General features: G+C 41.1%; 1 long non-coding RNA gene across 1 annotated transcript; it reads right to left on the bottom strand.

Moving 5' to 3' along the window:
* Positions 1 to 1,013: 1,013 nt before the first annotated feature.
* Positions 1,014 to 13,097, bottom strand: LOC115478005. The gene is made up of 3 exons (XR_003943414.1): positions 13,057 to 13,097; positions 2,378 to 2,802; positions 1,014 to 1,696 (listed from the first exon to the last, which is right to left on the bottom strand). It is a non-coding gene; the product is annotated as an uncharacterized LOC115478005 (long non-coding RNA).
* Positions 13,098 to 13,400: the final 303 nt, after the last annotated feature.

The following is a 13,400-nucleotide window of genomic DNA, read 5'->3' as shown; positions in this document are numbered from 1 at the left end:
CTTGAACTAATGAAATAATGTATAGGTAATCACTGAGTGAGAAACAGATACTATCTGTTTCTTGTTATTGCTTACTTAGTAGAGAATGACATGGGAATGGGGACAAACTTTGTCCCTGTGTCATTTTCTACTTGAAGGCTGTTAGGGGTCTTTTTACGAAGCTGCAGCAAAAGGGGGCTTGCGCTGGTGTCGGTGCGTGTTTTTATGCACGCCGAGGCCCCCTTTTACTGCAGCCGGTAAAAGACAGGTCTTTGTTTTTTTAAAGAAATGGCCATGCATCAAGTGAAGCATTGCCACATGGCCATTTCACAGGGGAGCTCTTACTGCCACCCACTGAGGTGGCGGTAAGGGCTCCCACGCTAACTCAGCAGTAACCTGGCTGCGTGCAGCACTGCAAAATTACTACCGGGTACACACTGGTGCTACAAAAATTGAAATATTTTTGCAGCGCCAGAAATGGCACATGCTGGGGGAGGGAACGACTGCCAGGCTGCTGTGGTAAACTGGCAGTACTTCTCTTTTACAAGCTGTAAGTCTGTGTTGGGCTTACCGCCGCGTCGCAAAAGGACCCCTTAATGAATTGGACATTTGTTTATGTTTGAGTGATGCAGAAGACGATGTTTTGATTTTTTGGAAAAAACAAGCGAAAGTGCTGGCTGCAACTGGCAAAATTTGCACAAAGGATCCTGGACATTCCTGCTACCAGCACATCTTCTGAGAAGACATTTTCTGTTGCAGGATGGACTATAGAAGACAGGAGAGCTAGACTGAATCCTGAGATTATTGATGATTTATTATTCATCCACAGATTGAAAAATCACAACAGTGCTTCATAGGGCATATTTCTCCCCCACTAGGGCATACAGAATGGGTTGTATTTTGTACCCCTGGACATTTTAACAGGGTTGATTATGGTTCCTTAGGGTAGTAGAAGTCAGTTATTGTTGGGGTTGAAAGGGTAGAGGATGGGGAGAGAGGTTATTATAGTTGCTCATTATTACTGTTTTCTATTTGTGATTTATAAACAGTTGCACAGAATATTGTTCCTTTTTATACTTCAATAAAAAGATTTAAATATAAAACCATAAGTATTCAAGGCTTCTGTAGGTGAGGACAAAGCCCACGGGAAAGGGCAGGGATGGGGACAGAACCTGTAGGGACGGGGTGGGGATGGAGACAGAACCTGCGGGGATGAGATGGAGATGGACACAGAATCCATGGGGATGGGACGGGGAGAAACATTGACTCCATGTTATTATTTATTGCTTATCTCACAGAACAATAGCTGAACTGCAGATTTATTTGTGGATCAACTGTCAAACAGATTTCAATAAAAGGATAGATGTAGAGCAGTGGGTTGGAGAGCTCAGGTAAACTTCACTAATAAGGGTGAATACCAGAAGCCTCTCCCTAAAAGCTTTTGTCTATGAAAAGTCGTTGACTGTGTTACATATTTTATTCCTCTTGACCTCTCTCAGGGACAGGAGGCAAAGAGTTGGGTAAGTATCCAGAACATTCATTCAGGTTCAAATTAGTAGTTAGCTTACACATAGACATGCCTGGGAGCAGATGTATATTCCTGTGGGTCTGGGTGTTGAAGACGATTCCAGTTGTAAAAGGGAACCACAGTGTATATTGAAGTTGGAAGCTCAGATTGAGGAACTAGGTGTATCCAGCAGTCATGGAACCCTAAATCCTAATGAATTGTAGAGAGAGAAAAAAAAGGCTCATAGTCAAAGATGAAGGAGCAGTATGATTAATCAATTATGTACAACTATGTACGTCAGAGCAATTGTCTGCTTTGCACAAGTGTGGAGCTCTGCTGGGATGTCTGTGTGTCTAGTCTACTAAGAATGCTGGTTCCTCCTACAGCCCAATGGCTTGATTTTGTGCATTTTTCACTAGGACTTTTTTTTTTTTCAAACAAGGTCCAAAAAGATAAATGCACTGAGTATAGCAACATCTAGAAAAAGGCTATTTTCAAAACAAAAAGATAAGCGTTTTTCATTTTTGAAAATTGCTATATTCACCACTTGAATTTTAGACATTTTATTTTTGTTACATTTGTACCCCGCGCTTTCCCACTCATGGCAGGCTCAATGCGGCAGGCAATGGAGAGTTAAGTGACTTGCCCAGAGTCACAAGGAGCTGCCTGTGCTGGGAATCGAACTCAGTTCCTCAGCCTAACCACTAGGCCACTCCTCCACTCCAAGACAAAATGTCCAATGTCAGATTTAAACGTCATATATCGAAAATGCCCCTCCGTGTATGTTTTAATTTTTGTATCACACCTAAAATTGAAAGATAGAGTGGGTTATAAGTATTTAAAATAAATAAATAGCTGCAGGGGAAGAGTACAGCCTCCCGCAGCACCTACCTCAGGATCACGTGCAGAATTCAGCTGCATATTACAGCATCTCCTCTGGCCATTGAGACTTCAGTTAGCCCAGACAACAGCCACAAACCCAACCATGGAGAGCAGTCCATGGCTGATAGAGAAGCTGCTGGTGCTTGAAGCACAGCTGTATCAGAGGGAGGAGTCTCCCTCCTAAAGTGATCATTCCACAGTCTGCTGTGCAACTGAGTAGAGCAGATAAATTGGAAGAAATGCCTCCAGTAATAGAATTTAAAATGCAATGTCAAGTCGTTGTAATCACTGGATTCTATATGGATGGGAATTGAAAGTCTGAGTAGGATGTTATCTTATCTTTTTTCTGCATTTCATTCTCAAATCCAGAGTCTTTCTATTAAGGTAAACGTGCAGGAACATGATTTAAAATCTTTTTTCAGGATGTTTACAGGCTGTGGAAGAAAAGATAGTGTTTCAACGTAGTTCTGCATAAATTAAGGATAATTTGCTTCATTTCAACAAGGTTCAAAATATGGAATATATTTAGAGTTGTAAGAATTTGCATTTGACAAACTTCCCTAAGGTTTCTAATGTATCATTGAAAGAAATGTTTAATAAGTATCCTGTTGAAGCCTTAAAAATTCTGAAAACATCTATCTCAGGTGTATTATTTGCCTACTTAAGTTGCAGAAGAATTTGGATTCTGCTGATTTTTTGGATAAAAAAAGTTATGAATCTTACTTTTTTTTTTTTGAATAGTCTCTTGAATTCCAGACTGTCCCTAGTACTTTGGAAGGTACCTTATTTTTTGATTCTGATAAAGACTGGATATTGAGACTTTAAAAAAAAAATCAAAATAAGATACAGGACTAAATTCTACAAATGGCATTAAAGGATTGGTGCTGAAAAATAACGCTTAGCGCTGTTCTATAATTGGCACTCAAAGTTAGGCATTGTTGATAGAATAACACTTAGAGCCTGGATCCGCAATTACTTTTAGGTATGAGCATTTACACCAACTGAACCCTGGTATAAATCTTTACACCTAAATTAGGCATGGATCCCCCTTATTCTATAACAATACGTATACATTGTGGGAATGCCCCTGATCTGCCCATGACCCTCCTATGCCACGCCCCCATTGTGGAGCTGCATGTAAATTTTATCGATGCATAAATTTGCACTCATAAATTTCATTTAATGCCAATTAGCACTGATAATTGTTAAACCAGTTATCAGTGCTAATTGGCTCATTAATCAATTAAACTGCATGCATGCTCAAATTTGCATTTGCAATTTAAAGTGCCATTTATAGAATTTGGGGGATACAGATTTGGGGTCTTAAAATTCAGTTGTTTCCTCATGTTGTCCATGTTACCCAGAGGAGACAACAATTCGTTATTTTGCATCCTAGAGTACTGCAGATTGGAGCAACCTTTTTCCTGAGATATCTATGTAAATGAATTGTGAAGCATAAGGACTCTATGAGACCCTTTTATTAAAGTGTGGTACAATTTTAGCTTCATGGACTTTAACGTAGGACTTCCCTGCACGCTAAGCCCAGATTTAATGTGGCACTTTTAAATACTTTTTTTTTTATTTACAGACTGTGCACTAATTTATTTATTTGGATTTTGCTCACACCTTTTTCAGTAGTAGCTCAAGATGAGTTACATTCAGGTACACTGGATATTTCTCTGTCCCAGGAGGGCTCACAATCTAAGTTTGTACCTGAAGCAATGGAGGGTTGAGTGACTTGCCCAAGATCACAAGGAGCTGTAGTGGGATTTGAACTGGCCACCTCTGGATTTGAAGACTGGGGCTCTAACCACTAGGCCACTCCTCCATTAGCACATGAGGCCTGCAAATAATTAACATGGGAGTGCTCCTTCATTAACCCTGTGTTACCCAGTTATTGTGCACTAATCCTAACATGCTAGCTGGATGAGGAGGGATTGCCCACTCTCTGCTCATGACATGCCCCCTCCAAAACTATTTTTTAAAAAGATATAATGTGTGGATTACTACATGCTAACAGGTAAAATACCACTGAACACTTTAATGCATTTTGCAGTAGCCTGTTCTTTAGTAGAAGAGCCCTAAGTTTGTGTGGGGTTTTAAAATCATTTCAATTTTCTTTTTTCCTTAGTGATAAATTGTCTCTGGAGACTTGTATCCCTCTTCAATCTTCTCCCTCAGGGTAGTATGGAATAAGCTGCTTGTAAGAGTTAGTAACCCTGACTTGCTGTCCTAGGTTTCCTCTGCTATATTGTGATTAAGTTTTATTGCTGCTACATTTCTGTAGCTTCCCCCTCACAGGGGAGGACTATAGTATGAAATTGAGTATGGTAAATTATTTTTTCCTCTTCCTTCTGGCTGTTGTGTTTTATTTTCATTCCCATTTAATGTACAAGAAACACTTCTGTAAATTAAATTTGGAATTGCATAAATAAATTATCTATCTATCTATCTATCTATCTATCTATCTATCTATCTATCTATCTATCTATCTATCTATCCTCCACACAGATGACATTATCTCTCTTATTCTATATATGGCGCTCAAAATTGCATATGTGAATTTAGACGAGCAGCCAATTAGCACCAATAATTGGGATCTAATCATTTATTGATGCTAATTGGCAATGATCTGAATTTAATTGCTCATATTTATAATCATATTCTATAAAGATGTGTGCGTTAATTTTAACATGTCGATCTGAAAAGGAGGCTTTGCCGTGGGAGGGGTATGGCCGGGTCAGGGGCGGTTGAAGAATTTGCATTCAGTTATATAGAATAAGGCAGATCAGTACCTAATTTAAGCACAAGGAGTTACATCAGGTTTCAGGTGGTGTATTTTGGGTGTGGATCTCAGCACTACATGCTGTTCTATAAACAGCACCCAACTCATAGTGCCATTTATAGAATAGTGCTTAGCAGTCATTTTTTGGGGGCTCCAATTTTTTTTTGTTCCATATACCGAATGTAGCCCTATATCATTTGGTATGAAGTGCAGGATTCACATTGAACATGTCCAGTCTATGATGTCAGCAAACAGGAAGAACCTTTACGTGTACAGTACATGGACAAAGGAGTAGAGGCTGGCCAAAGGACAATCCAACCCAGAAGGTGGTGCTTTAAAAGATGCTTTATTTGCTGCTTGGACACAAAGGACCCAACACGGTCCATGTTTTGGCGTTTAATAACGTCTGCCTTAGGGGTCACAATAGTGTTCAGAAAAGGATACTAAGAAACAAACAAAGCCACAAGGAAATCAGCTCGGAAAAACTGCTACATGCGAACACTCCCGAGTAATGCTGTTTGGTCAGCATTTTTTCCCGAGCTGATTACCTTGTGGCTTTGTTTCTTTCTTAGTGTCTTTTTCTGAACACTATTGTGACCCCTGAGGCAGACGTTATTAAATGCCGAAACATGGACCGTGTCGGGTCCTTTGTGTCCAAGCAGTGAATAAAGCAACTTTTTAAAGCACGATCTTCTGGGTTGGATTACATAAGTACATAAGTATTGCCACACTGGGACAGACCAAAGGTCCATCAAGCCTAGTATCCTGCTTCCAACAGTGGCCAATCCAGGTCACAAATACCTGGCAAGATCCAAGAAAGCTCAATACATTTTATAATGCTTATCCCAGAAATAAGCAGTGTATTTTCCCAAGTCAATTTAATAATGGTCTATGGACTTTTCCTTTAGGAAGCTGTCCAGACCCTTTTTAAACCCCGCTAAGCTAACCACCTTTACCACATTCTCTGGCAACGAATTCCAGTGTTTAATTACACGTTGAGTGAATACAAATTTCTCCGATTCATATTAAATGTACTACTTTGTAGCTTCATCGCATGCCCCCTAGTCCTAGTATTTTTGGAAAGAATAAACAAACAATTCATGTCTACCCGTTCCACTCCACTAATTATTTTATAGACCTCTATCATATCTCCCCTCAGTCATCTCTTCTTAAAGCTGAAGAGCCCTAGACACTTCAGCCTTTCCTCATAGGGAAGTTGTCCCATCCCCTTTATCATTTTCATTGCCCTTCTCTGTATCTTTTCTAATTCCACTATATCTTTTTTGAGATGCGGTGACCAGAATTGAACACAATATTCGAGGTGCGGTCGCACCATGGACCAATACAAAGGCATTATAACATCCTCACTTTTGTTTCCCATTCCTTTCCTAATAATACCTAACATTCTATTTGCTTTCTTAGCTGCCACAGCACACTGAGCAGAGCATTTCAATGTATCATCAACAACTCCGAGATCTTTCTTGGTCGGTGACTCCTAACGTAGAACCTTGTATTACGAAGCTATAGTTCGGGTTCCTCTTTCCCACATGCATCACTTTACACTTACTCACATTAAACGTCATCTTCCATTTAGATGCCCAGTCTCCCAGTCTTGTAAGGTCATCTTGTAAGTTTTCTTGTAATCCTCTTGTGATTTAAGAACTTTGAATAACTTTATGTCATCAGCAAATTTAATTACCTCATTAGTTACTCCCATCAATAAATTATTTATAAATATGTTAAAAAGCAGCGGTACCAGCACAGACCCCTGAGGAACCCCACTATATACCCTTCTCCACTGAGAATACTGACCATTTAACCCTACTCTCTCTGTTTTCTATCCTTTAACCAGTTTTTAATCCACAGTAGTACACTACCTCCTATCCCATGACTCTCCAATTTCCTCTGGAGTCTTTCATGAGGTACTTTGTCAAACATCTTTTGAAAATCCAGATACACCACATCAACTGACTCACCTTTTTCCACGTGTTTATTCACCCCTTCAAAGAAATTGGTGAGGCAAGATTTCCCTTCACTAAATCCATGTTGGTTTTGTCTCATTAATCCATGCTTTTGAATATGCTCTGTAATTTTGTTCTTTATAATAGTCTGTGGCCTTTGGCCAGCCTCTACTCCTTTGTCCTAGTCTATGATGTCACCATAAAGAAAACCAAAATATCCCATGCCTACCTCTTTAAAGATGTTACCTGCTGTCTAGAGGGAAAATATTTTAGTTGAAACAGATCTCTTTTCTTAAATCAAAAGAAGAGTTTCAGAAAAAAATATCTTGGATAAAGTAGTGTGGTTGCCATGTTAGTCCATTTGAATGGACAGAAATAAAGGTCAGCAAAAAATATAATACAAGGTGATGCCTTTTTGCACTAATGTTATATGTTTCTTTACTACCTGTGGGGAACCAACAGTGCCTTCCTCATGTCCAAACAGGAAGTTTATTTTATTTGTTTTGCATACGAAACCGGAGGTTCCACATGGGAATGAATGGATGAATGAAGCTTACTTTCTGGAATAAACACAAATTTGTATGCCAAGCATATGTGAATAAAAATTACCAATGGCGGATTCCTTTTGGCCCCTCAGCCCCTGACATCTCTTGAAATTTTGATATGAATTGGATGCAAGCTACACAAATAACTAACTAACATAATTGCATACTTGTATTTATGGAATAGTTATATTCTCCAAAAAGCATACCTCTTTCTCATGATCACCACAGAATCCCCAACGTAGCCTTAACCCTCCATTGCACCAGGTACAAATAAGTACCTGTATACAATATGTAAGCCGCATTGAGTCTGCCATGAGTGAGAAAGCGTGGGGTACAAATGTAACAAAAAAATATGAAGTGGATTGAACATGAAACCAAGACATTATTAGGTGGCATTCTGGCATGTGTATTTGTGGGATATGGGAATACCCTACAATTCTTACCTTGATCCTAGTAGACCCTTTACATCTGAGTGGAGGAGTGGCCTAGTGGTTAGAGTGGTGGACTTTGGTCCTGGGGAACTGGGTTTGATTCCCACTGCAGGCACGGGCAGCTCCTTGTGACTCTGGGCAAGTCACTTAACCCTCCATTGCCCCAGGTACAAATAAGTACCTGTATATAATGTATAAGCCACATTGAACCTGCTATGAGTGGGAAAGCTTGGGGTACAAATGTAAGAAAAAATATAGGGGTAGATATTCAGGTGGCAGTAAGCAATGCATTTTTTTTAGCCACTGCAGGTGTTGGATATTCAATATCATGTAATGTCCAGTCACTGGAACTGAATATCCAGGTTTATGCGGGTGGCTATCTCTAATGCGGTTAAGTACATTATTCTGTAGTTATCCGCCTAATATAAGTACATAAGTAATGCCATACTGGGAAAAGACCAAGGGTCCATCGAGCCCAGCATCCTGTCCACGACAGCGGCCAATCCAGGCCAAGGGCACCTGGCAAGCTTCCCAAACGTACAAACATTCTATACATGTTATTCCTGGAATTTTGGAGTCCGTTTAGTAGCGGTTTATGGACTTGTCCTTTAGGAAACCGTCCAACCCCTTTTAAAACTCTGCTAAGCTAACCGCCTTCACCACTTTCTCCGGCAACGAATTCCAGAGTTTAATTACACGTTGGGTGAAGAAAAAGTTTCTCCGATTTGTTTTAAATTTACTACACTGTAGTTTCATCGCATGCCCCCTAGTCCTAGTATTTTTGGAAAGCGTGAACAGACGCTTCACATCCACCTGTTCCACTCCACTCATTATTTTATATACCTCTATCATGTCTCCCCTCAGCCGTCTCTTCTCCAAGCTGTATAGCCCTAGCCTCCTTAGTCTTTCTTCATAGGGAAGTCGTCCCATCCCCGCTATCATTTTAGTCGCCCTTCGCTGCACCTTTTCCAATTCTACTATATCTTTCTTGAGATGCGGAGACCAGAATTGAACACAATACTCAAGGTGCGGTCGCACCATGGAGCGATACAACGGCATTATAACATCCTCACACCTGTTTTCCATACCTTTCCTGATAATACCCAACATTCTATTCGCTTTCTTAGCCACAGCAGCACACTGAGCAGAAGGTTTCAGTGTGTTATCGACGACGACACCCAGATCCCTTTCTTGGTCCATAACTCCTAACGTGGAACCTTGCATGACGTAGCTATAATTCGGGTTCTTTTTTCCCACATGCATCACCTTGTACTTGCTCACATTAAACATCATCTGCCATTTAGCCGCCCAGTCTCCCAGTCTCGTAAGGTCCTCTTGTAATTTTTCACAATCCTGTCGCGATTTAACGACTTTGAATAACTTTGTGTCATCAGCAAATTTAATTACCACGCTAGTTACTCCCATCTCTAAATCATTTATAAATATATTAAAAAGCAGCGATCCTAGCACGGACCCCTGAGGAACCCCACTAACTACCCTTCTCCATTGTGAATACTGCCCATTTAACCCCACTCTCTGTTTCCTATCCTTCAACCAGTTTTTAATCCACAATAGGACATTTCCTCCTATCCCATGACCCTCCAATTTCCTCTGTAGCCTTTCATGAGGTACCTTGTCAAACGCCTTTTGAAAATCCAGATACACAATATCAACCGACTCCCCTTTGTCCACATGTTTGTTCACTCCTTCAAAGAATTGAAGTAAATTGGTCAGGCAAGATTTCCCCACACAAAAGCCATGCTGACTTGGTCTCAGTAATCCATGTCCTCGGATGTGCTCTGTAATTTTGTTTTTGATAATAGCCTCTACCATTTTCCCCGGCACCGATGTCAGACTCACCGGTCTATAATTTCCCGGATCTCCCCTGGAGCCTTTTTTAAAAATGGGCGTTACATTGGCCACCCTCCAATCTTCCGGTACCACGCTCGATTTTAAGGATAAGTTGTATATCACTAGCAGTAGCTCCGCAAGCTCATTTTTCAGTTCTATCAGTACTCTAGGATGAATACCATCCGGTCCAGGAGATTTGCTACTCTTCAGTTTGCCGAACTGCCCCATTACGTCCTCCAGGTTTACTGTGAAGTCAGTAAGTTTCTCCGACTCGTCCGCTTGAAATACCATTTCCGACACCGGTATCCCACCCAAATCTTCCTCGGTGAAGACCGAAGCAAAGAATTCATTCAGTCTCTCCGCTACGTCTTTGTCTTCCTTGATCGCTCCTTTTACCCCTCGGTCATCCAGCGGCCCAACCGATTCTTTTGCCGGCTTCCTGCTTTTAATATACCGAAAAAAATTTTTACTATGTTTTTTTGCCTCTAATGCTATCTTTTTTTCATACTCCCTCTTGGCCTTCTTAATCTGTGCCTTGCATTTGCTTTGACACTCCTTATGCTGTTTCTTGTTATTTTCAGACGGTTCCTTCTTCCATTTTCTGAAGGCGTTTCTTTTAGCCCTAATAGCTTCCTTCACCTCACTTTTCAACCAGGCCGGGTGTCTTTTGGACTTCCGTCTTTCTTTTCTAATTCACGGAATATGTATGGCCTGGGCCTCCAGGATGGTATTTTTGAACAGCGTCCACGCCTGTTGTACAGTTTTTACTCTCTCAGTTGCCCCCCTAAGTTTTTTTTTTACCGTTCTTCTCATTTTATCATAGTCTCCTTTTTTAAAGTTAAACGCTAACGTATTTGACTTTCTGTGTACAGTTACTTCAAGGTTGATGTCAAAACTGATCATATTATGGTCACTGTTATCAAGCGGCCCCAGTACCATAACGTCCCTCACCAGATCATGCGCTCCACTAAGGACCAAGTCTAGAATTTTTCCTTCTCTCATCGGCTCCTGCACCAGTTGCTCCATAAAGCTGTCCTTGATTTCATCAAGGAATTGTATCTCTGTAGCGTGTCCCGATGTTACATTTACCCAGTCTATATTTGGATAATTGAAGTCACCCATTATTATCACATTGCCCATTTTGTTCGCGTCTCTGATTTCTTTTATCATTTCTGTGTCTACCTGCTCATCCTGGCGAGGTGGACGGTAGTACACTCCTATTACCATTTTTTTCCCTTTTATACATGGAATTTCAACCCACAGTGATTCAAAGGTGTGATTTGTGTCCTGCTGAATTTGTAATCTATCTGAGTCAAGGCTCTCTTTAATATACAATGCTACCCCTCCACCAGTCCGGTCTACCCTATCATTACGATATACTTTGTACCCCGGTATGACAGTGTCCCACTGGTTATCCTCCTTCCACCAGGTTTCAGTAATGCCTATTATATCCAATTTTTCATTTAGTGCAATATATTCCAACTCTCCCATCTTATTTCTTAGACTCCTAGCATTTGCATATAGACATTTCAGAGTATGTTTGTTGTTCTTATTTGCATGATGCTTTGTACCTGACACTATTGATTTGACATCTTTTGTCTGATCTTTAGTTGTATTTAAGGGCACCTGGCCTACCACGGTCTGTTGTGCAACCTCACTATCCAGAAACCCTATCTTCCCTGTTTGTGAGGTATCTTTGCAAGATACCTTTTCCCGAACCATGCGCTTTTGAGCGACTGTCGGTCTTCCCCCCATTTCTAGTTTAAAAGCTGCTCTATCTCCTTTTTAAATGCCGACGCCAGCAGCCTGGTCCCACCCTGGTTAAGGTGGAGCCCATCCTTTCGGAATAGGCTCCCCCTTCCCCAGAATGTTGCCCAGTTCCTAACAAATCTAAAACCCTCCTCCCTGCACCATTGTCTCATCCACACTTTGAGACATTGGAGCTCTGCCTGTCTCTTGGGCCCTGCATGTGGAACAGGTAGCATTTCAGAAAATGCTACCCTAGAGGATCTGGATTTGAGCTTTCTACCTAAGAGCCTAAATTTGTCTTCCAGAACCTCTCTCCCACATTTTCCTATGTCATTGGTACCCACATGTACCAAGACAGCGGACTCCTCCCCAGCACTATCTAAAATCCTATCTAGGTGATGCGTGAGGTCCGCCACCTTCACACCAGGCAGGCAAGTCACCAGGCGATCCTCACGTCCACCAGCCACCCAGCTATCTATATGCCTAATGATCGAATCACCAACTACAACAGCTGTCCTAACCTTTCCCTCCCGGGCAGCACTTGGAGACATATCCTCAGTGCGAGAGGATAGTACATCCCCTGGTGGGCAGGTCCTGGCTAAAGGAGTACTTCCTACTTCACCAGGGTGATGCTCTCCTTCTAGGAGACCTCCCTCCTCCAAGGTAGCACAAGGGCTACTAGACTGGAGGTGGGACCTCTCTACAACATCCCTGTAGGTCTCCTCTATGTACCTCTCTGTCTCCCTCAGCTCCACCAAGTCTGCTACTCTAGCCTCAAGAGAACGGACATGTTCTCTAAGAGCTAGGAGCTCTTTGCATCGGGCGCAAACATATGACATCTCACCAACTGGGAGATAATCATACACGTGACACTCAATGCAAAAGACTGGATAGCACCCCTCTCGCTGCTGGACTGCTGACTCCATCTTAGTGTTTTGAGTTTTCCAATATTTTAAAACTTGCTACAGTATTAAGGATATTAGCCTAATATAAAAGTGTCTTTTACTTTATATAGTGTATTGTATGATTTTAGTATTTCCTTCTTAGATGGTAATGAAATGTATTTAAAACTCTATAAGAGCACTCCTTGCTTGTTACCCTAATTACAATAACTGACTATGAATGAGGAGTTGTCCTAGGGGTGGGGGGGAATACTAAATTAGATCCTGCAGTGGCTGTTAGATTCTATCTGTTAATGCTGTGGTACAAGGCTTTTAAAACTAAGTGGAAAAGACTATGGAGATTAGCTGTTTTCTGTTAGCTGTTGAAATTTGCTTTTTAAGTTTGCCTAACCCTAACCTACAATTCCTCCTTTAAACCCCAATCTTTAAGTTCCTAAAGCACAAGCAAAGTAGTGTTCACTTACCAGAGAAATGTCCTCTTCTCTCAGAACTTCTCAGCTCTCTCAGAACTTCTCAACACTGTAGAAAGATAGGACTGAGTTTTATGCAATCTGATTTGATGATTAAGTGCTGAATAGTGCCAACTCTGCTCCCAGACTCCTCACAAACCAAATCAAATCAAATATTAACTTGTTGACTGCTAGTATCCCAGCTTCAGGGTTCAATGAGGTGTGCAAAGCACATGATGAAGTTCAAAATGCGTCAAATTACAAACGTAGAAGACATTCTACATATTAACATTTTTAGGAAATAAAAAGTTTTTCACCTTCTTCCTAAACGCCAGCTTTCACTTTAGCGGTCTGTGGTG

Source organism: Microcaecilia unicolor, chromosome 9 (assembly GCF_901765095.1).
Source record: "Microcaecilia unicolor chromosome 9, aMicUni1.1, whole genome shotgun sequence".
NCBI lineage: Eukaryota > Metazoa > Chordata > Amphibia > Gymnophiona > Siphonopidae > Microcaecilia > Microcaecilia unicolor.
This window is presented reverse-complemented; position numbering and strand designations above follow the sequence as displayed.